Here is a 22,818-nt window from a genome sequence, read left to right as displayed (position 1 = left end):
GCTACTGTGGGAGTAGTCAAGAGGTCAGGTTCGGATCATACCAATCAGGTTCATTACTATCACCACCTACTTGTCAGTCACTAGGCTTAAAATAAATTGCACACATCCCATATCGTGGGCTAAAGAACAGGATTTACTTACTGGGTATCTTAGTCTGCTTAGCTTCCATACAAAATACCACAGACAGGGCGGCTTAAGCAACAGAATATTTGTCACAGTTCAAGAGGCTAGGAGTCCAAGATCAAGGTGTGAGCAGGTTTGGTTTCTTCTGGGGCCTCTCTTCTTGGCCTGCAGATGGCTTCCTTTTCCCTGTTTCTTCACATGGCCTTTCCCTGTGTTGAGCACCCTGGTGTCTCTCTGTCTTGTCCAATTTCCTCTTCTTGGAGGATACCAGTCAGATTAGATTGGGACTTACCCTAATGGCCTCATTTTCACTTAATCACCCCTTTAAAGATCTCATCTCCAAACACAGTCACATTCTCAGGTCCTGGGGGTTAGAATTTCCTAACCCATATGAAACGTGGGGAGGCACCATGGTTCCGTTCTTGGTTCTAACACTTAGGGTAGAATTTAGGCAGTGGAAAGAGAGAACTCGTTCCACTAGCAAAACTCGATAGGAAAAATCAACATTATTCTATGAGATGGGTTCCGGGGCCAGGACTCTGTACTGGAGACATAATGTGCATTTGCATTCGAGAGGTAGGTTTCCAAATCCCATTGTTCTCTGTTGTAAGGAAAGCGCCAGAGGAACCAGGCCAGAAAAGAAATGTGCAAACCACGTGGACACAAGTCTAGATTTGGGTGCCAGCAGTTTAAGAGTTATCAGGGAAAACCAACCACCCAACACCTAGGGGCAGTCACAGCCCATCCCACCGGAGAAGAGGCCAAGGATCCTACAGGAGACTGAGCCTCATGCTGGGAAGAGTGAGGGGCCAGAGAGGTCATTGTCCAAGTAAAGCAGAGTAGAGTCCCAGGGTCATTTTGAACCATTCTGCAACCTATACCAGATGGAAGAGGAGCATGGAAGATCCTGGAGATCTTGCACTTTCTTTTATTTCCCTTAATCCTACTGGCTGGGTGGGAGTCACTGGTTAGCATTGCAAATATCCTCATTCATCTTATAGAACAATATCCTTTAGACCTGACTGAAATAAAATAAATTAGAATGAAAAGAATAGGGTCTGTTAAGTGGAAAATAAATAAATAAAACTGGCTAAGCTAGCGGTTCATACTTTAGGTTATTATTTAACAAGTAGGGAAGAATCAGGCCAATGGAAAAGAGAAAAATGTTGATGAGTTAATAGGTCTGAATTAAGCTGACTGTCTCAACTAAGAATCATCTCCAGGCTCTGGCTGGTGGCTCAGTAGATAGAGCATTGGCCAAGCATATGGACATCCCAGATTTGATTCCCAATCAGGACACACAAAAGAAGCAACCATCAGCTTCTCTCCCCCCACCCCTTCCTCTTCTTTCCCTTTTTCCCTCCTGCCGTTTTGTTTGATTCGAGCATTGGCCTTGGGCACTGAGGATAACTCAGTTGGCCTGTCAGCCTTAGGCACTAAGGATAGCTTGTTTGATTTGACCATCGGCCCCAGACAGGGGTTGCCAGGTGCATGCAGAAGTCTGTTTCACTATCTCCTCTCCTCTCACAAAGAAAACAAAAAAGAAAAGAATCATCTCCAAAAAATATACTGGTCTCATAGTTTTAGAGATAAGTTTTTTAAAATCTTTGAGGAACTAGAAAATGTCTTTCTTGTGTAAACTGTTTTGTAGAATATAAACAAATGAAAACTTCCAAGTCCATTTTACAGGATTAACACAACCCTGATGCCATGGCTGGTGGAGGGGGAACTAGCAGGTGTGTTCTGCAGCAGCCAGTGAGATAGAAAGACACTAGGGCATGGAGTCATGAAGTCATATGAAGAAGGGATTCTAAGAAGAGTCAGTGAGTGACCAAAATAAGAGTCAAACAGTGACCTCTAGATTGGCAACATAGAATCATTGCTGACCTTAACAATCACGGTCTGAGTGAACAGGTGAGAACAGAGGCTGATTGGAGTGGGTTGAAGATAGCATGTGAAGTGAGGAGATGGAGACAGTGACAAAGAAAACTCTTTCATGGAGAAGCTCTGTGAAAGGGGACAGAGGGAGGACACAAAAGATGGAGAATGACAAAGAGACGAGGAAGAAATTTTTTCAATGGCACATACTAGAGCTTGTTTGTATGCTGATGAGAATAATCCAGGAGTGGAAGAGAAACTGGCGGTGAAAAAAAGAGAGGAGATAATTACATGCAAGATGGGATGTAAGCCAGAGGACCAGTGGCCTCACATGAGAGTGGGGACCTTCCATCCAGAGCAAAAGGAGGGAAGAAGAGAGTGTGGGCATTTGGCCATATGCAGTTATGGTGTGTGTAAAGCTTTTGCTATAAAAGAACATTTATTGAAACATTGTTTATAATAGGAAAAAATAAAAACAAGCAAAATGCCCAATAGAGGCATTGGCTAAATATACCAGAATATTATACAGCCACTAAAAGTGATGTGATACACCTACAGTTAACATTTTACTGAATGGTAAAGACCTAAGACTGGGAATAAGGCACAGATTTCTGCTCTCATCATTACTATTCAGCATAATATTGGTATTCTAAGCCAATGCCATAAGGCAAGAAAAGGAAATAAAAGGCATACAGACTGGAAAAAAAGAAATAAAACTGCCTTTTTTTTTTTTTTTTTTTTGCAGATGACATAACTGCCTATATAGAAAATTTCAAAGAATCTAAAAAAAAATCTTACTACTAATAAGTGATTTTAGCGAAGCGATAGGATACAAGGTCAGCACAGAAAAGTTAATTATGCTTTGTATACTAGCAATGGACAATTGAAAAATGAAATTAAAAACACAGTACAATTGGGGAGGGAAGAGAAAGAAGGAGAGAAAACAGAGAAAATAAGACAGAGTCTGTATGCTAAAAACTACAAAACTTTAATGAAAGAAATCAAAGATCTAAATGGAGAGACATCACCTTCACAGATGGTTAAGACACAACATAGTAAAAATGTCAATACTTCTCAAACTGACCTATAGGTTTTACACAATTCCTATGAAAAATCCTAGCAGGATTCTTTGCAGACATAGACAAGCTATATAGCTAATATTCATATGGAAAGGCAAAGTAATGAGATCACTAAAATGGTGTTTTTAAAGAATTACCTGATTTTAAACTTACTATAGCAACAGCAGTAAAATAATGTGCTTTGGTGGGGGAATAGACATGAATCGATGGAACAGAATAGAAGGTTCAGTAATGACCCACACCAGGATGACAGACTGACTTTTGACAAAGATATAACAGCAACTCAGTGGAAAAGGGATTGTTTTTTCATCAGATGGTATTTGGACAATTGGAAATTCATAAACAAAAGCATGAACTTCAACCTAAACTTTACACATTATACAAAAATTAACTAGCCTGACCTGTGGTGGCGCAGTGGATAAAGCATTGACCTGAAATGCTGAGGTTGCCGGTTCAAAACTCTGGGCTTACCTGGTCAAGGCACATACGGGAGTTGATGCTTCCTGCTCCTCCTCACCTTCTCTCTCTCTCTCCACTCTTTCTCTCTCTAAAAATGAATAAATAAAATTTAAAAAATATTTTTAAAAATTAACTAAAAATGAATCATAGATCATAATCTAAAACTTTCATAGGACCTATGATTAGGCAAAATATATATATCAGATATCACGCCAAAGGCACAACCTGTAAAAAAAATTTTTGATCATTTGAGGTTCACCAAAACTAAAATGTCTGTTCAGCAAAAGACCTGTTAAAAGGATAAAATTGCAAATCATATCAGCAAAAATCAAAGTGTTTATATGCAGAATACATAGAAAACTCTTCAGGCTCTATAATAAGAAAGTAAAATATCCAATTAAAAAATTGGTAAAAGACTGGGACAGATACTTCACCAAAGAAGATATATGGATGGCAAAAAAAAAAAAAAAGTTTATAAAAAGATATTCAATATCATTTATTTGTAATGAACAGAAGTAACTCTACACTGGATCAAACAAACAAACCAATAAAAGAACAATGAGTTTTCTACATATTCACTGAGACACTCCCTGCAGAAGCTCTGAGTTGCCAAGTAAGGAGATTTCTCTCTATAAGAAGTCCAAAACACATGGAAAAGCTTCGGTTGACAGCCCCAAGTGAGGTCCCAGCCAGTAGCTCACATCAATTTCCAAATGTGAAATAAAGAGACCTTCAAACAATTCCAGTCCTCAGCCATGGTCACCTCCATCCATCAAGCCTTCCCCGCTGAGGATCCCTGCATCTTGAAGCAGACATAAGCCTTTTCCACTATACCCGGTCCACATCCACCACCTGCAGAAGCCATGAACATAATAAAATAGTTGCACTAAGCTGTTAAATGTGGGAGTACTGATGAGTACTCCAGTAATAGTAACCAGAGCAAACTGGCCTTCTTAGTTCTCTCTGCAAAACGAGCTGATAGCAAACCGGTAAGTGTGCTCATAAAAATCTACTACCAAGTATGAAGATCCCCATCTCTGCTACGTACTCTTCCATTTCTTCCCACCAGTTGAGTTCTGTGCTCATGAAGAGGCAGTGTGGTATTCCCAAACCTGTTTATGTCAGTTATAGTTGTTACATTTACATGATTGAACTAAAAATTATATAAATCAATACAATCTTGGTATGATTTAGAAAGTTATTATTATAAAAGATAAAGCGAATGCTTTGGAAAGAATCAATAAAGGCAAATTGATAAAAATAATTATAGCAGAATTAGATGTGGACAAGAAAACTGTAAGAAATTGTTGGGGAAGATTTTGAAAATCCAAAAAGATTCAAATTGCTTTTAAATGTCTTTAAGTTCTTATTTCTTATTCCTTTATGTTTTAAGTTAAAATAAAATGTTTAATACACCTACCCTTTGACCCAGTAAATTCACTCCTGGGTATAAACCTAAGAGAAATGAAAACATATGTACACAAAAATCCTTAGGCAAAGACATTCATAGCAGCTTTTGTCATGATAACCCGAACTGGAAAACCAACTGTCCATCAAAAGGAGAATGAATAAACAAGTTGAGAGATATTCCTCCATGAAATAATACTCAACAGCAAAAAGTAATGAATGCAACAACATGAGTGAATCCCACAGATACTGAGTGAAAAGAAACATTAAAAGAACCCATACTGTATGGTTTCATTTATATAAAATTCTACCACAGGCACAACTAATCTATAGTGATAGAGCTCAGGAAATGCTTGATATCTTGATAGGATTATGGATCACACACCATCTCCATTTGTTCAAATTATACAGTTAAGACCAGTATAATGTAAAGAATTTTGCCTAAAGAAAATGGAATTTTAAGACTTCGGTAGAAGATGAGAAGAAGAAGTTAGAGACAAAGTAAGAATGGCAAATGTTGATAACTGTGGCATAGTATTGTGATGGTACAGTATATACTTGTCTGATTGCTTTGTGTGTGTTTGATATTTTCTATATATAATAATTTGGTAAGTAAAAATGTTTGAGGTATGTGTTATCCTCTATTATTCCCAGACTGAACCAACCTTTTGTTGTTGCTGCTGTTGTTTAACCAACCTTTCTGATGAGCGACCCAGCCCCATGCCCCCACCCCCACCCCCAGTCAGGACTCTGACACTCAGATTCCTGCGCACTCTCTGCAGAGGGTGGAGCCACAGCTCTAGCGTGAGGTTGGCACATGAGAACTTTTAAAACCACAGCCAGGACCGGGGTTACTGCTCTTTCCCAGATATTCCAACACTTTAAAAATATCTGCCTTGTTTTATAATTGATTTAGGCATTGGCACCTCATTAAAAGTTTAAGTGAAAGGTGATATGATAGAACAATAACAAACAAAAAAAAAACACACATGAATTATTTTTTTATCAGACAGATCTAGGGTCAAATCCCGGGTCTGGCGTTTTTAAACCATGGAAATTATGACAATTTCATGTCCCTGAACTTGTGTGTCTTATCTGTAAGAGGAGGGGGAAATGTGCACAGACTACTGTTGTCTCCCCATATCTGTTCCCCCTTTTTTCAAGTAATTGAAGTCTTGAGATATGCATACGGTGTTGCAGAATCCAGCCTCCCTCACAACGAGTGTGGCTGTGTGACTAAGTTCTCTCTGCCTATGAGATTAAAAGCATGTTTCCTGTGATAGCACTAGAAATCTTCCTTGAAATGGGACCACATGCAGCCTTCATTCCCCTTTTGCCACCCTTCTCTTCCACCTGCTGCCCAGCGTGGAGGTGATGGCTGGAGACCCAGCCACCGTCTTGGAGACCCTAGGAGTGCAGGGCCAGCGGGCAGGAACCTGGGTGCTTCAGAGCATCCCTGAGCGGAGCTGCTGTTCCCGCTCTGCACCGCCTGTCTGCAGACTTCAATGCCAAAGAGAAATAAATGTCAGTCTTTCTTAAGCCATCATCAAAGTGCCTATTACACAATTATGAGTTCACACGTGAACTTAAACCTAACTACAATACGTACTTCACAGTGTGCCGTGATGGGTGAAAAGGTACTTGTGTATAACACATGTTAGGTATCAAAAATAGTAGTAAATAATTATTATCATTACATCTTTAGTGATGGTTAATGTCTTGTTGGTTTTCCATAAACCTCTCTGGGCCTAGCAATAAGTAACACATAGTAGGTCGCAACAAATACTAGTGGGAGTGAATTGAATGTCTCAAAGTCCAGTTTTTATTAATTAATGGAAGACATACTGATCCAAAGGGGAATAATTTAAAAGTGTAATGATTTGAACAGGCAGGATTTAACCTAATTCTAAAACCAAGAATTAATTGATGGGTGAAAACAGTGGTATACTGAGACAGAAATCCTCATAAAAGAAAGATCAAAGTATCTCAGCATCAGCATTACTGACGTTTGGGGCCAGATGACGCCATTTGAGGCGGAGGCAGGAGCCACGCTGTGCAGTGCGGGATGTTCAGAAGCCTGGTGGCGTCTACCTACAAAAGATGCCAATTGCATCCTCCTTGTCCTGACGTGGGATAACCAGAAATGTCTTCAGACATTACAAAGTGTCCCCTCAGGGCTGAAATCATACCCTTGGTTGAGATCTACTGTAAAGATGGAGGTATAAATTTATGCAACTTTTCTAGAAACAATGTGGTAATAAGTACTAGGAACTCTAAAAAATGGTTTAGATATTTTCATCCAGAAATCCTACTTCAAGGAGAAAATCAGAAATGTAAAGATGTACACACATCAACAAAAACTGACAACCTCCTTTAAAAATGGGCAGACAATCTGAGTATTCATTTCTCCAAAGAAGATAGAGACACAGCCAACAGGTGCCTGAAAACATGCTGCACATTGGTGGCCATGAACCGGAGAACCGGAAGTCCACACCACAATACAATAGCACTTCATGTCCACTAGGATGTTGTGATCAAAAAGACAGACAAGCCTAACCTGTGGTGGCACAGTGGATAAAGCGTCGACCTGGAAATGCTGAGGTTGCCAGTTTGAAACCCTGGGCTTGCTTGGTCAAGGCACATATGGGAGTTGATGCTTCCTGCTCCTCCCCCCTTCTCTCTCTCTCTCGGTCTTTCTCTCCTCTCTCTCTCTCTGTCTCTCCCTCTCTCTCTCCTTTCTAAAATAAAAAAAAATAAAAAAATAAAAAAAAGACAGACAAAAACAAGTTGGAAAGAAGTCGGAGCCCTCAGACACTGCTGGGAGTAACATCAAAATGGTGTAGCCACTTTGGAAAACATCTTGGCAGTTTAGACATAGAGTTACCATACAACCGAGAAACACCACTCCTAAGTGTACACCCAAGAGAAGTGAAAATATATGTGCGCACCAACTTGGACATGAATGTTCATAGCAGCATTGATCATAACAACCAAAATAAATGGAAACAACCTAAACCTCCATGAACAAATGAACTGATAAAGGTGGCCTAGCCAAACAATAGAATATTATTCAGCAAGACAAAAGAAGGAAGTACTTATACTTCAATATGGATGAACCTTAAAAACGTTATGCTAAGTGAAAAGAAGCCAATAACAAAAATCCACATCTTACATGTTTCCAGTTATATTAAAGGTCCAGAACAGGTAACTCCATTGAGACATAAAGTCAGTTAGTGGTTGCCTGAGGCTCAGGAGGGGGAGGTAGAATGGGGCGTGATGCCATTGGATATAAGGTTCCCACGTGGGGTGATGAAATGCTCTAAAATTGTTCTAAAATTGATTGTGGCAGTGATTGCACAGCTTCATGGATATAATAAAAATAAAGTGGACTCTTTAAGTGAGTGAATTGTATAGTATATGAATTAGTAAGACCACTATAGAAATACTCAAAACAACTACAAAATGATGCACATGCAGTGATGGAGACTGTTGTATGTTATTTATAGGATTTTAAAAATCAGAAAATACCCAAATGCAAAGCAAAAGGGATGGTAAAATAAATTACATTCAGTCATACGACTAAGTATTAACTAACCATTATAAGTCATCTTTTAAATACTTATGAACAGAAGGCTGTCTCATGCTCTAAGATAACAGGAAAATATATAACATAAAATCTGCATTGAGGCACACATGCTCATACACAGAAAATTTATAAAAGAAAATTTGCAGCCGCCTGACTAAGCAGTGGCGCAGTGGATAAAGCATCGGACTGGGATGTGGAGGACCCAGGTTCGAGACCTCGAGGTCACCAGCTTGAGCACGGGCTCATCTGGTTTGAGCAAAGTTTACCAGCTTGGACCCAAGGTCGCTGGCTTGAACAAGGGGTCACTCGGTCTGCTGAAGGCCCATGGTCAAGGCACATATGAGAAAGCAATCAATGAACAACTAAGCTGTTGCAATGAAAAACTGATAATTGATGCTTCTCATCTCTCTCCATTCCTGTCTGTGTGTCCCTATCTATCCCTCTCTCTGACTCTCTCTGTCTCTGTAAAAAAAAAAAAAAATTTTTAAGAAAATTAAAAAAAAAAAAAAAAAAAAAAAAAAGAAATAAAAAATGGCCTGACCTGTGGTGGCGCAGTGGATAAAGCGTCGACCTGGAAATGCTGAGGTCGCCGGTTCGAAACCCTGGGCTTGCCTGGTCAAGGCACATATGGGAGTTGATGCTTCCTGCTCCTCCCCCCTTCTCTCTCTCTCTCTCTCTCCTTTCTAAAATGAATAAAAAATAAAAAAAAACAAAAAAAAAAAGAAAGAAAATTTGCAGCCAATGAAGAATGGTTAATATTGGATGGTTGGACAAAAGGTGATATTTATTTTTCTGCTCTTTCTTTGACAGGTATTATATGTCCTACTGCATTTATGTTTATAATCAATAAATTATTTTTTACAGATTAAGAAAGTTTATTTCCAAAACTTACTTAAAATGAATAGACTATAAGAGCTGAATAGAAAATTACACACCGTGTAGTCAAACTTTTTAATTTTACTGATGAAGTAACCAGAATCCAAAAAGGCTAAGTGCCCTGGACCACTGTCAGTGCTCCCGTCAGAGTATGTGAAACTCAAACTATTCCATTCCTCTTCCATTCCTCTTCTCTCCTCCTTTCCTTTCTTCCTTGATGAGCCCCCCACCCCGCGCACATACACACACACACATTCAAAGGTACCTCCAAAAATTGAGAGATGGACTTTGAGGGCATTATGCTAAGACAAATAAGTAAGTCAGAACAAAGACAAATACTGTGTGATCTTACCTATATGTGGAACCTAAAAACAATGATAAGATGGAGAACAGGTTGGTTGTTCCCAGAGGTGGAGGGGGCCGGGGGATATGACGGAGAAAAGGGTGAAGGTGCTCAAAAGATACAAACATCAGTATAAAATAATAAGTCCTGGGGATGTAACATGCAGCATACTGACTGTGGGTAATAATACTTTGTTGTATATTTGAAAATTGCTGAGAGTAGATCTTTAAAGTTTTCATCACAAGAATAAAAAATTGGCCTGACTGGGCAGTGGCGCAGTGGATAAAGTGTCGAACTGGGATGTGGAAGACCCAGGTTTGAGACCCCAAGGTCGCCAGCTTGAGCAAGGTCTCATCTGGTTTGAGCAAAAGCTCACCAGCTTGAGCCCAAGGTCACTGGCTCGAACAAGGGGTTACTCAGTCTGCTGAAGTCCCACGGTCTAGGCACATATGAGAAAGCAATCAATGAACAATTAAGGTGTTGCAACGTGCAACGAAAAACTAATGATTGATGCTTCTCATCTCTCTGTTCCTGTCTGTCTGTCCCTGTCTATCCCTCTCTCTCTGACTCTCTCTCTGTCTCTGTTAAAAAAAAAAGGAATAAAAAATTGCAACCACGTGTGGTGATGGATATTAACTAGACTTGTGGTGGTTACATTGCAATATGCACTTACATCTAACCATTATGTTATACACCTGAAACTAATATAATGTTATACATCAATTATATATCAATGTTTAAAAAAACTAAAGTTTTTTGAGGGATCTCTTTTCCCAAATTGAATTCTGTTCTAAAATTCCTGCAAGATCAGCTAGAAAGATCCTACAGTCTCTCTCCCAGATCATCAGAGAGCCTAGCAAGGCAAGCCAGGCTGAGCTCTAAGCACGGTGGATAAGCTACAGTGAGGATAATCATCATTTTTATTTTTGGCATCAGAAGCAGACATAGATGATTAAAACAAGGCTGACCCTGGAACGATTATCTTCAGCTTCTCGGCTGAAGGAGTCTTTTTGAAGTAGGGCATTCTGGTTCCCATCCCACAAGAACCAGAAATGAATGACTCACCAGGAAGCAGCCCCAGCAACAGCCCCCAACATTTCTCAGGGCAGCAGCCCATAATCACCTTATTTCCCTTTTCCAAGTGTTGTCAGAGGGACCCTCTGGCCTTCAGCATGCTGGGAGGCGGCACAGATGGAAGGCTGGAAGAACACAGAGTGAATGCTTCTACCAAAATGATCGGCTGCCAATTCTGTTCTTTGGGGTCTCACACCCTCCAAACAGAAAGAAGAAACTCCAGGAAGAAACAAGAGCCTGGCACTCCTCAACGGAAACAAGAGTTCAGTGAAATCTGGCAAGCCTCCCCGTTCTCAAATGATTCTGACAATGGTAAATTGGGAAAGTGGTCAGTGTTGAGTGGAGACAGGTGGTCCTGGCTGCAAAGCCCAGTTCCTCTCTTATAACATGTGAAAGGGAAATACACGGAGTTGGGGGGAATAGGATTCACCCACTTCCATTAAGTCCAATTAATGTCCCTTATCCAAGACAGGTAGGGCCGTACTACAGTGCTTTGGTCTACGTATGCTGTAAGATGATCTATGTTCAAATCCCAGTTCAGGTGAACCTGTGCAAATTAGTTTTTCTGTGCCTCAGTTTCCTCATCTGTATAATGAAGATAATAATAATAATAGTTTCTACTTCCTAAGATCTTATAAAGATTTATATATTCCCTGATACATTATTAGTGCTCAACAAATGTTAGCTATTATCTAGTGCTAGAGGTGATGGGTATAAAAATCTTAAAATACAAAGTTTTTCTACCCTTGTTTCATAAGTGAGTCCAACATCTTGCAGCCTTTATTTTGAAGAAATTCTCTCTTACTTTAAAAAATTAAGAAAGCTTATAGACAATCAACCATTCAAATCAACCCAACATTAATATATTGGGAAAACCCCTATACACATAAGCTAAAAGTTATTTCTAAAATCTGCTCCAGGCTGTATAAACTAAGGTATATGTCTTTTCTCACTTAAGCTGCTGGTTGTAGTTCTTCCCCAAAGGCAAATTTACTAAGGTTTGATGTGAAGGTTTAGAAACAATGTCTACACTTTTGTAAGTTGCTCCATCAGTACTTGAAATGCTAAGTAATGCTAGTAATTCCCCATAATTGGTATATGCTAGGACAAATACTTATAGTAAGATTAATTAGTGTGGCTCTTGTATTTTCCAAAGATGGTCACAACAGTTTTTCCTGTTATACAGGGGAACAAAGGAGGATCAGAATGTTTTTGCTGTTTCTTAAGTAAGTTTAATTCAAAATAAGTAATGTGTCAAAGTGACATATTTTGGGTGGCCTACCCTGAATCCCATCAGAATAAGCTCATGGAGTTTTGTATGAGTAAACTGGCTTTGTCTGCTCAGGAAATTTTTAATGCCAGTCTCCTGTCCTTGATTTTAACATGAGCAAAATGGCACAAAAGTTGTATTCTGGGTGCTGTATCTGTGCCATGGCCCTCCAGCTTCGGGGGGCAATTAGTGACAGTCTGCTCCTTGGTCCTCTGTGGCCTGTGCAGAACTCGGTGACTGGGATGATGCTGGATGGCCCCTCGGCCCCCTGGACTATCCAACGTTGGCATTCTGCTTGAGGTAGGTGGTGTAACGAGTCAGGAGTAGCTTCTTAAATGCATCGCTGTAGATAATGCACAATGGGATCAGAAAGCTTGCCTTACATAGACAACAATGTGAGTGTCAAGGTAGACAAAAGACCAAGGAAGTTACCACTAAAAGATCTGTTTATAGTCATCATTTTAAAAAATATATTTTCTGACTACTGAAGTCCCAAAATCTTTTAGCACAGTCATGTGTCACTTAACAAGGGGGATACTTTCTAAGAAATGCTTCATTAGATCTCTTTGTCATTGTGTGCACATCCTAGAGTGCACTTACACACACCTAGATGGTGTCTCCCACTACACCCCTAGGCTGTGTGGGACAGCCTATTGCTCCTAGGCAACAAGCCTGCACAGCATGTTACTGCACTGAATACTGCAGGCTTTTAAACACAGTGGTAAGTATTTATGTACCTAAACATATCTGAACATAGAAAAAGTACATTTAAATATTTTAAAGCCCTGGCCAGGTGGTTCAGTGGATAACGCATTGTCCTGGTGTGCCAAGGTCACAATACCCATCACTGATCTTCCACCTCCGTGGTCCTTAATCACTGCTCATTCATGGTCGGGTCAATCACTCAACATGGCTTCCTACTGGCAACATTAACAGTGGGCTCTGTACCCTTAGGGGCCACGGTGAACAAGACAACACATGGTTCAATCAAGCACTCACTCAAGAGACAAGATGTATGAGGCTGTCACCACTGGGCACACTGTTTACGGCAGACTTTCCATAAATAGAAAGAGTACAGAACAGTAAATACATAAACCAGTAACACAGTACTTATTATCATCTCAAGAGATACGCACTACAGATAACTGCACGTGCTGTGCTTGTATACAACCGGCAGTGCAGTAGCTCTGTGCACACCTACGTCTCCACAGACATGTGAGTGATACCGTGCACTGCAACGCCATATGGCGATGAGTCACCAGGCGATAGGAACTTTGCTCCATGGTCATCTATGGGGCCACCAACCTATGTGCGGTCTGTTGTTGACAGAAGTGTAGTTATACGTGCATGAATGTCATTGCTAGAATTTAAGGGGTTTGTGATCGTTTCCTAGTAAACAGGTTTTCCCAGAAACAAAAGCAGTCACTTGTAGGATCAGCCCTGAGGAACTTCAAACTGGAGAGAAGTGTCCGTGGAAAAGCGCCACCCTCGCCCTCCCTCCCGGTGAGCACGTCCTCTTCCTGGTGTCCCTCTCCCAGTGTCTCCGTGTTCTTTCTACCAAGGGTCCATGAAAATGAGACAGCAGCAAAAATCAGATCTGCCTAAAATTCCAGGTGATGCTAGAAGTAAAACCACACTGAAACTGTGTTTATTTTCACTAGTAGCAAGCAGTATTCCCATCTACCGTTTCATTGTTTCATGTTTCTATTTGTGTCCAAAAGCAGCCTGGGCATGGTAAGAACTCCGGGTGCCATTGAACCTTATTTCCATATTTGATGGAGTCTGTGGTAAGCAGGAACCAGCTTGCACTGCTCACAAGAGCCACCTGTGCGCACTTCTAGGTTCACGCACAGTGTCAACACGCGGGAAGCTGAAAATCGACCATAGTGGTGGGGGGAGGGGAGACTTAAATAATGAGAGTCAGTAAATGCTGCTTATCAGGTGTTTGTTTTACTTTTTTCCTGGATAGCCAGACAGTTAAGTATTTACTAACACAGAAAAGATCAAAGATGCCAGCAGCCACACAGAGAAGCTCCCGGTTTCTTGGTCTGCTCTTACCAGGAGCTCTGGGAGCAACCTGACCTTCTGAGGGGACAGGTGAGGCAGATGGGGTGAGATTTGCCACTTGGGGGTTGCCTATGGGCCAAGCACCCAGGCCACCAACAGTCTGCACCCCTGTCCTCACTTGCTCCCAGAAAGGCGAAGTTATCAATTACCCAGATTTCATGGAGAAGGCAGCCACAGGTTTCCTCTCCGATCCTGACATAATGTAGCGACTCTTTCACAAACTCATCGGCAGTCTTGGTTATCAGGCTGGAACTGAAATGCTTTGTCATCGGGGTTGAGACCACATATGGGGTCAGCACCTACAATGGGAGATAAAGGCGTAACACAGGAAGTCCGCCCGGCCTGAGAAGTGAGCCCCCACATCAGCACCCCTTCATTCCCCAGCTCTGTTCTTCCTGTGGAAAGCTTCAGGGTCCACAATGATAAGGGGGCGCTGACAAGGCGGAAAACTGGCCCAGAGCCTGGACCAGGCTCCACGTTTCACTTTGCCACCGACTCAGGACGAGGCCTTAGCCACATGCCACCAGGTGGCCAAGCGCACACAGGGTAATGAGGACATGAGCCATCTCTCCGAACATGGCTGCCAGCCTTTGAAAATAAAAATGCAGGACTCAGACTCAGTTAAATTGAATCCAGAAAAGCAACACCTACAAATTTATTATAATTATGTCCCATGTAGTCCACAGGATATACGCACATTGAAACATGTATTTGTTATTTATTTGAAATGCAAATTTAATTGGAAGGCCTGTATTTTATCTGGCAACCTTACCTCAGAAGTTTCTTTCTAACGTGTATAGCCAAAGTTGGGGCAATTTAACACACCTGGGTCCCCACTTTCACACTTCAGTTAGGAGCCAGGAATGGCACAAAGCTCATGATCTTTTCTGTTGTGGTAAGAAAATAAACAGCCACACATTGCACCCTCCCAGTCCGACACCATGTTCCCACCCATGGCATCACCAGCTGGGGGCCTGGCATGAGGCTCCACGATGGGTCTCCTTACTTGATTCCCAGACACAGAGACCCTGGCATCCTCAGAGAGGAAAAAGGTCCACGCTTGTTTTCTTGGTTTTATTTTTCTTTACATCACATTTGCAATTTTCATCATATCATTTTCTTCAAATAACACTTGATATGACATTGTTCATAATTGAGTCTAATTATGAATCAATCAATCCAATTGAATGCTGTCATTAATTTGCATAACACTTTTCTACAAAGATCTCTATAGAAACATCTATTTCCAACCCCAGTTTCGAAGTCAAGAAATAAGTATTTTCATTTCTACAGTGAAATCTGATTGACAAAACACCTTATTGTAGAACATAGAAACTCAATAAATAGCGGTGAAACTTGCATACTTGTTTATTCATAGATCTTTATAATAACCTAGAGAAGTGAGCAGGTATTGTAAACCCCTTTCTACAGATGGGGGAACTGGGGCTCATGGACTTTAAACAGGTTTTCCAGGATCACACAGATGATAAACTCAAGTCTACAATACATATGTCCTTGTCCATTTAACAGATACTTATTGAGCTCTAATTACATAAGTGTTGGGAGAGGGCAGTGGTGTTGAAAGGTCAGGGAGTCTTCTCACCTTCCCAAACTTGCTGGGAGAGCAGCTCCATGGCTTCTGCATCAGGAAGGACTCCCTTCCCTATCCGCCTCCTCCCAACCCTGCTGCCCCTCGGAGCCACGAACTTGGCAGCCACAGCATCTCTGGACCACAAGTACCAAGATCAAGATGATGCTGAGACTGTCACATGGCAAGTAACCAAGTAGCTCTGGTAATCATTAGTGTTGCCCACCAAATATTTCTAGTTCCTGTTTCCTCTAGACACGTGACAGAATCGCACTTCCTGGACCCTTGCGTTTGGATGGGACCATGTGACCAGATCTGGCCAGTGAGCATGAGCAAAAGTGACATGTGTCTTTTCTGAGCCAGAGCCCTTAATTAGCAAAGCAAGATCCTCTATATCTCCTACCACTTTTTCTCTGGTACGTCACCTGACAGTATCCGAGATGGCAGCTGCTCCATCAGCCTGGGTCCCTGCGTCACTACAGTGAGCAAGTCCCCTCTGGCAGCTCATAGTGAACACGCATCATGAGTGAGAAATAAATCTCCATGGTGTTACGTCAGTGAGATTTTAAGGGTTATTTTTTACTGCAGCGAACAGCTTATATGGGGTAGCACCTCTGCAAAAGGAATCTGTCTTCGGCTGGGAGTTGGAAAGTGGATAGGGAGGAAAAATATCTGGTAGGTGAGACTTTAGTTCAGGGGAGCAAAGAACAGCACTGTGGTCTAGCGACATGGCTATTACAGTTACTCACTGTGGGGGGAAGTCAATGTTATTTGCAAAGGTCTCACCAATAACTCACATCTGCCTTTGACTAAGCTTTGTCCTATAGCTGCTTAATTGATAAGAACAGTCACCTGCGATGGTCTTGCCTGAGTATTTTAATTGAAAATCAGAATGCACATCAACAATTTTAAAGATATCACTGTGAGTGTGCCTTTCCCATTTCTAATGGTGTGTCGTACAACCTCTTCCCAAACAACATCAACAAGAAAAATCCCTGTAAACTTTTAATTCCAGGTTCTAGAAACCACTTAACTCTGCTGCTGAGCCAACCATGTGCATATCGCTGACATCTCAGGGTGTCACATTGCTCAGCCTACAGAAGCAGTGACAACCCGATCTGATTACAGTTAGGACGAGGAGGCCTCCACAGCGGGTCTGCCGCGGTTGGTGAAAGGGGAAGCAGAGCCCCTCCCCCCGACTGCTCAGGAACCAGGGTGTGAGGGTCTCTGTGGCCCCTCACAGACGAGCAGCTGCAAGGGCAGCACCCCCACTGCCCCAGCAGGGACGAGAGCCCAGTGCTGTCTTGCTCCCTCTCCACCATCCCTTCCTCCTGAGCCTCCTCCTGTACCTGCATCGGAGAGTCGAAGACGGTCAACAAGACCCCAATCTCTGATGCAGCATCAGGTAGCAAGAGGGTCGACAGCGTTCCTGGGCACTCACCCCCGTGCCCCATTTCCTGCCCCTGCACCCAGGGCCTGAGCCAGAGTGGCAGCAGACAGAACCGTGATAGCACAGCTGCCACCACAATGGCCGCAGGAACTCCCACAGTTTCATTCAGACCACCTGCCCGGTCTGCACACAGCCTCCAGTCCTGCAGGGGGCAGTGGCCCCGGCTCCGCGCGGATCTGGGGTTCCTATTGAGGGGGGGGGGCTCAGAACTATTCACCTCACCTGGACGGTGATCCCTCTCGCTTGGTATTCTGCGCGCAGAGCCTTGGAGAACGTGCACACAAAAGCCTGGACAGGAAGGAGAACAAACACTTCAGGACCCAGCGCTGGCTTCTCCAGCAGAACCAACCACTAAGATTGCAACGGGCACCAAGAGGGGGCTACCGCTTTATCTTAAAATGCAGAGGCTTGTCTTGATGAAAGAAAGCTAGGACTTCATTTCTTGGACTGGAAGATCCCCTTCAGTCAGTGGGAACATACAGTTTGGGATAAATACACTTCGGGCCACTGCACATAAATGACCCGACCCAGGAGGACCCGTCCCCTGTGTAGAGAGAGCACCCCTCCCCCGAGAGTTTGCTGTGAAGACCAGGGCCTGGGGACACCTGTGGGGCCTCCAGGGCAGGAAGGAAACTGTGTGTTACTTGCTGGCCGGAAGGCAGCAGGGCGCCCAGGCGGGGAGGGGAGTGAGGGCTGGAGGCGGGGCTGCGCCTGCCCTGTGGTGCCGCTGCAGGACCCCGTTAGCTTTTGTCTAACTGGCTCTGACCCGTCCATAGAAGAGTGCCTCCTGGAAGCCTGTCCACCGACTGGCCAGATGACCAAAGGAAAATGCCAACTGGGAGAAACCAGAGGGAGAAGGAGACTCGAGCCACGTGCTGTCACTCACCTTGGAAGCCGAGTAGAGAGTACAGAGGCCAGGGGCAGAGGGCCACCCCAGAGGAAATGTTCAAGATGAGCCCTTTCCGCCTAAAAGGCAGAAGTACAAAGTCGTCAGTTGCTTTGCCACCTGACCGCACCTTGGGAAGGAAGAGGACAAAGAGGCTCCCGTGAACGCGGAACCCCATCCTCCCTCGCCCCGCGTGCTCGGAGTCCTGTGACTGGCAACCAGTTCTGCTGCAGCGAAGGTTCCCCCACAGAATGCAGGAACCAGGCCTGACCTGTGGTGGCGCAGTGGGATAAAGCGTCGACCTGGAACACTGAGGTTGCCGGTTCGCAAACCTTGGGCTTGCCTGGTCAAGGCACATATGGGAGTTGATGCTTCCTGCTCCTCCCCCTTCTCTCTCTCTCTCTCTCTCTCTCTCTCTCTCCCCTCTCTCTAAAATTCAATAAATAAAATATTAAAAAGAAAAAGAATGCAGGAACCAGCTGAGCTCAGACAAGACGGGGAGGAGATCCTGCTCTCTCAGCTGTGGCCATAGGAGCGCCAGGTCCCCTCTGACTCTTAAAGATGACCCACAAGACAGATGTGTGTCCTGAGTGGGATCCCACAACCTCATCTGCTCATACAGACACCCCACACAAGCCTCTAGGGCCTTTATTATCCTTTTGAAATTTAATCTCTTTAATCCATTCCTGTGAGTCAGTTTAATTCAGGAAAACCAAGAAACTACACGTTAGAATACAAGACCAAGCCCCTCTTCCTCTAGAGAAGATAAAACTATCGGGCATTTGCTTTTAATGAACAGCATCTGAAAGAAAACAGCCCCCAAATGGGTGTTGTAATAGGGTGATACAGACATGGAATAAATGGAGGCGCTCTCGGTGGTGATTTTCACCAGATATTGGAGTATTCGTTCTGACAAGAGCTGAAACTCATTATAACAAAGAGATGGTATTGGTCTCAGGCCAACTTCTGAAGTTTCTTTTATGCTCAACAGAAGTTAGTATTTGTAATACAATGTGTGCTGAGTCTGCTGTTCTCTCCTCCCTCAAGTGTACACTACATTTGACCTTCAAATATGCTTCTCAGTTTGCAAAGCCAGCGGGGCCCAGAATGTTGTTTTTCTCCTGGAACCTCCATGTCCTTTCATCATAGTTTTATCATTTGTTCAAGCAGCAGCCAGCTGAGCCCTGGGCCCCCCAGTCTCCAAGTCCACTGACTGCCCGGCCAGGGAAACCACGTGGCTCCACGCTTTTTCAAAGAAAGGCTTTACCTTGATTCCATGTGTTGCAGAATTAGCTGTGTCATCTGTAAGAGAAGGGCAGAGTTAAGCCTCGACAAAGGAACCGGACAGCGATGGACAGTGCGACGGGGAAGTAGGTGCGGGAGGTGCGGGAGGAAGCGGAGAACGGCTGCAGCCGCTCAGGCAGCCGTGGGACCCACTGACACCTGTTGGAGGTGATCCTGGCAACACTGGGTCTGGCTGGAACCCACAGGAGGCAGCCTGGATAAAGTGCTCAGAAGCCTCTGGTTTCTCCTGCGTAAAGCTAAGGTCTTTCTGCAACATGAGGGCAGTGAAAACCTGTGGAAATGGGCTTCTGGCCGTGGATCAGCACTGAGGCTCCCAGCATGCTTCACTCTGGGAGATAGGCAACAGTGGGCTTCTCATTCAACCCTGGCCCTGAGCTAGGATCGAGGCCATCAGGAAACCACACAAGTATCTGTAGGCATCTCAAGTACACCTAGCAACACCCACCCCCCTACAGATGCCTGTTCTCTATAAGTCTGTTTCCATTTTGCCATGTTAATTCAGTTTGTTCACTAGATTCCCCTTAGATTCCACATACGAGTGAAATCATATGATACTTGTCTTTCTCTGCCTGGCGTATTTCACTTAGCATAATGCTCTCCGGGTCCATCCATGCTGTCGCAAAGAGTAAGATTTCCTTCTTTTTTACAACTGAATAGTATTCCATTGTGTAAATGTACCACAGTTTTTTTATCCACCCATCTACTGTTGAACACTTGAGCTGCTTCCAGATCTTGGCTATTGCAAACTATGCTGCAATGAATATATGAATGCATACATTCTTTTAAAATTGGTGTTTTGGTTTCTTTGGATAAATTCCTAAGTGGAATCACTGGGTCATAGGCAGGTCTATATTTAATTTTTTGAGGAAACTCCATACTGCTTCTACCATGGCTGTGCCATTCTGCATCCATAACAACAATGCACGAGGCTTCCATTTTCTCCACATCAATATGGATGAGGGAGTAGAAATCATTTTCTAAAATTATTTTTAATTTTACTGCATCATATTCAGTGAATGTATTGTTAGGTTTTTGCTATTTGTAACTCATCACAATTTTCTTTGTAGCTTAGTAAGCAGACAACTTTTATAAACGTTCCATGCCCCTCCTTCAGGAATGTGCACTTGATCTTTGTTGGCTACCCAGTTTCATGTACTGTTGTCTCTTCAAACTTGAGGCTTCCCTCAATACCCTATAATGGCTTACCAAATATTAGTTAAACCAGTATGAAAGAATATTTAAATTTCTCATACCTTTAATTGTTCTTGATTACTGTAATAAGATGTTAAGTTAGAAATTTTAACAGAAGTGCAGATTCAAAAGATAATCAGATCACAAAATGATTTCAAAGAAAAAAAAATGTTCAAGTTAATATCTAAGAACTGATCAGGTGATTCTTGGGCCCTTCCCTGATGGACCCTTCACTCATACAAAATATAAAACAAGTAGAGAGGCAATTAAGGAGAATTTATCAAGAGGATTCCTTTGGTTCTTCCTGCTCCCCAACTGTGACTCCCATCCCCAAGGGCAGCGTGAAGGAGCAGCATTACGGACTTCTTACCTCAAGTCAACAGAGAAGAGTAGCATCCCATCTTATTGTATTTTTTATATGCATTGTGCTTTCTTGTTCTTTGCCCCTGCTCTTCCTCACCTTTTTCGTGAATTAGTTAATACAGCATCAGCAATGCTATGATAACAAGTTAACACTAAAAACACCAGTATTTTAATATAACAAAGGCTTATTTCTTATTCATTATGCTTAAAATTGTACACTCATCTTGGGCAAAGTTCTGCCCAAATCGTAGCTTATTGGAGCGTTCTGCTGACACCATTCAGTCTGAGTATTTCTGCTTGATCCGACGTGGGAGAGACCTGGTATGGGCTTAGATTTCACCCACAACGTTTGTCTCAAGGGCAAAGAGACTTCCACAGAAGCACAGCTGGAGGGATAGTGTGAGCCTGGATGCAGGATTAGGGCTTGTCCAGGGCCAAGGGGAGAGGCACTCACTGTGGGGGGGAACTCAGAAAATTACTCCCTACGTGGTATCAGTGTAAACATCACCAGGCCCAGAGAGCCAGATGCCTTCCATGCGGGTACCAAGCACCTGAGACCCTTAGGGTCCCACCTCCTTCTCTCCGTCCACCTTCCCTGAGTCCCCAGTTCTTCAAACCCTCACAGGGGCAGACATCCCAGCTGGCAACCAGGAGGAGGAGAAATGTCAGGCCAGGAAAGAGAGACCAGACCACAGCACTGTGCCCTGTCCCACTGGCCGTGGTCTCTGAAGCAGGTCCTGGCTTAGGGGAACTGCAGGTGACTGGACACTGTTGACCACAGAATTAAAACCATTCTGCATCTGGAAGTGACCAGGGCACCTGTATTATTGCAGAGGGATCAGCGAAGCACTAGACCCAGAGGCAGAGAAAGAACACAGCTGTGGAGCAGGTTCACGGAGGTGAAGGGAGACAGAGTGATTGTGAGTGTGCCTTGTGAACCCTATCAGGCCTGCTTATGGTAAAAACTGGTGACCAACAGCCCAACCAAACCACCAGCTGCCAGAGGAGTAGAGAGAAGAGGGAGAGGAAAAGGGAGAGAAGCACAATTTCCAGAGAGCTTATACTTTCTATATTGTTTTCCTCAGTTCACTTCATTTCACTGGGAAGTGTGTTCACAGAGCTCCTCACCCACTTTCATAGACTTTTAACATTACGCTCCAGTTAAGCAGTCAAGCAGTCACAGGATGTGAAGAATAAAGTTCTGTACAGTGACACTGAGGATCCATGTCTCTGTTCTGATCCTTGAATGAGGAGGATACAGGTGTGACGCCTAGTAGCCTTTCCCAGTCCTTCTCTCCCTCTTTCTCTCCCTCCCTCCCTCTCCCTCTCTCCCTCCCTCTTCTCAGCCTCTCTCCCTCTCCCTCCCTACATGTCTCTCTTCCTCCCTCTCCCTCTCCTTCTCTTCCTCCCTCCCCCTCCTTACCTCCCTCTTCCTCCCTTCCTCCCTTCCTCTCCCTCTCTCCTTTACTCTCTCTCCCTCCCTTCCTCTCCCTCTCTCCCTCCCTACCTCTCCCTCCCTCCCTCTCCCTCTCTCTATTCCTCTCTCTCCCTCCCTTCCTCTCCCTCTCTCCCTCCCTACCTCTCCCTCCCTTCCTCTCCCTCTCTCTATTCCTCTCTCTCCCTCCCTTCCTCTCCCTCTCTCCCTCCCTACCTCTCCCTCCCTCCCTCTTCCTCCCCCTTCCTCCCTCCCTCCCTCTCCCTCTCTCCCCTTCCAGCTGCAGACAGCTGACCACCACTGGCTGGAGGACACCCCCTCCCACATGACAGATGCAAAAACGTGCCACCCGGGCTCATCTACACCGATCCAGACAGTAGACCTCCACTGGCACTAAGGCCAAAGTGGAGCACTTTCTGAGGAAACAGAGTACTCTGG

General features: G+C 43.6%; 1 pseudogene; it reads right to left on the bottom strand.

Moving 5' to 3' along the window:
• Nucleotides 1-22,096, bottom strand: part of LOC136391447 (17-beta-hydroxysteroid dehydrogenase type 3-like) — a 28,698-nt pseudogene extending 6,602 nt beyond the window's left edge.
• Nucleotides 22,097-22,818: the final 722 nt, after the last annotated feature.

This window comes from Saccopteryx leptura, chromosome 2 (genome assembly GCF_036850995.1).
Source record: "Saccopteryx leptura isolate mSacLep1 chromosome 2, mSacLep1_pri_phased_curated, whole genome shotgun sequence".
Lineage (NCBI taxonomy): Eukaryota > Metazoa > Chordata > Mammalia > Chiroptera > Emballonuridae > Saccopteryx > Saccopteryx leptura.
The sequence above is the reverse complement of the archived record's forward strand: the minus strand, read 5'-3'. Positions and strand labels throughout refer to the sequence as shown.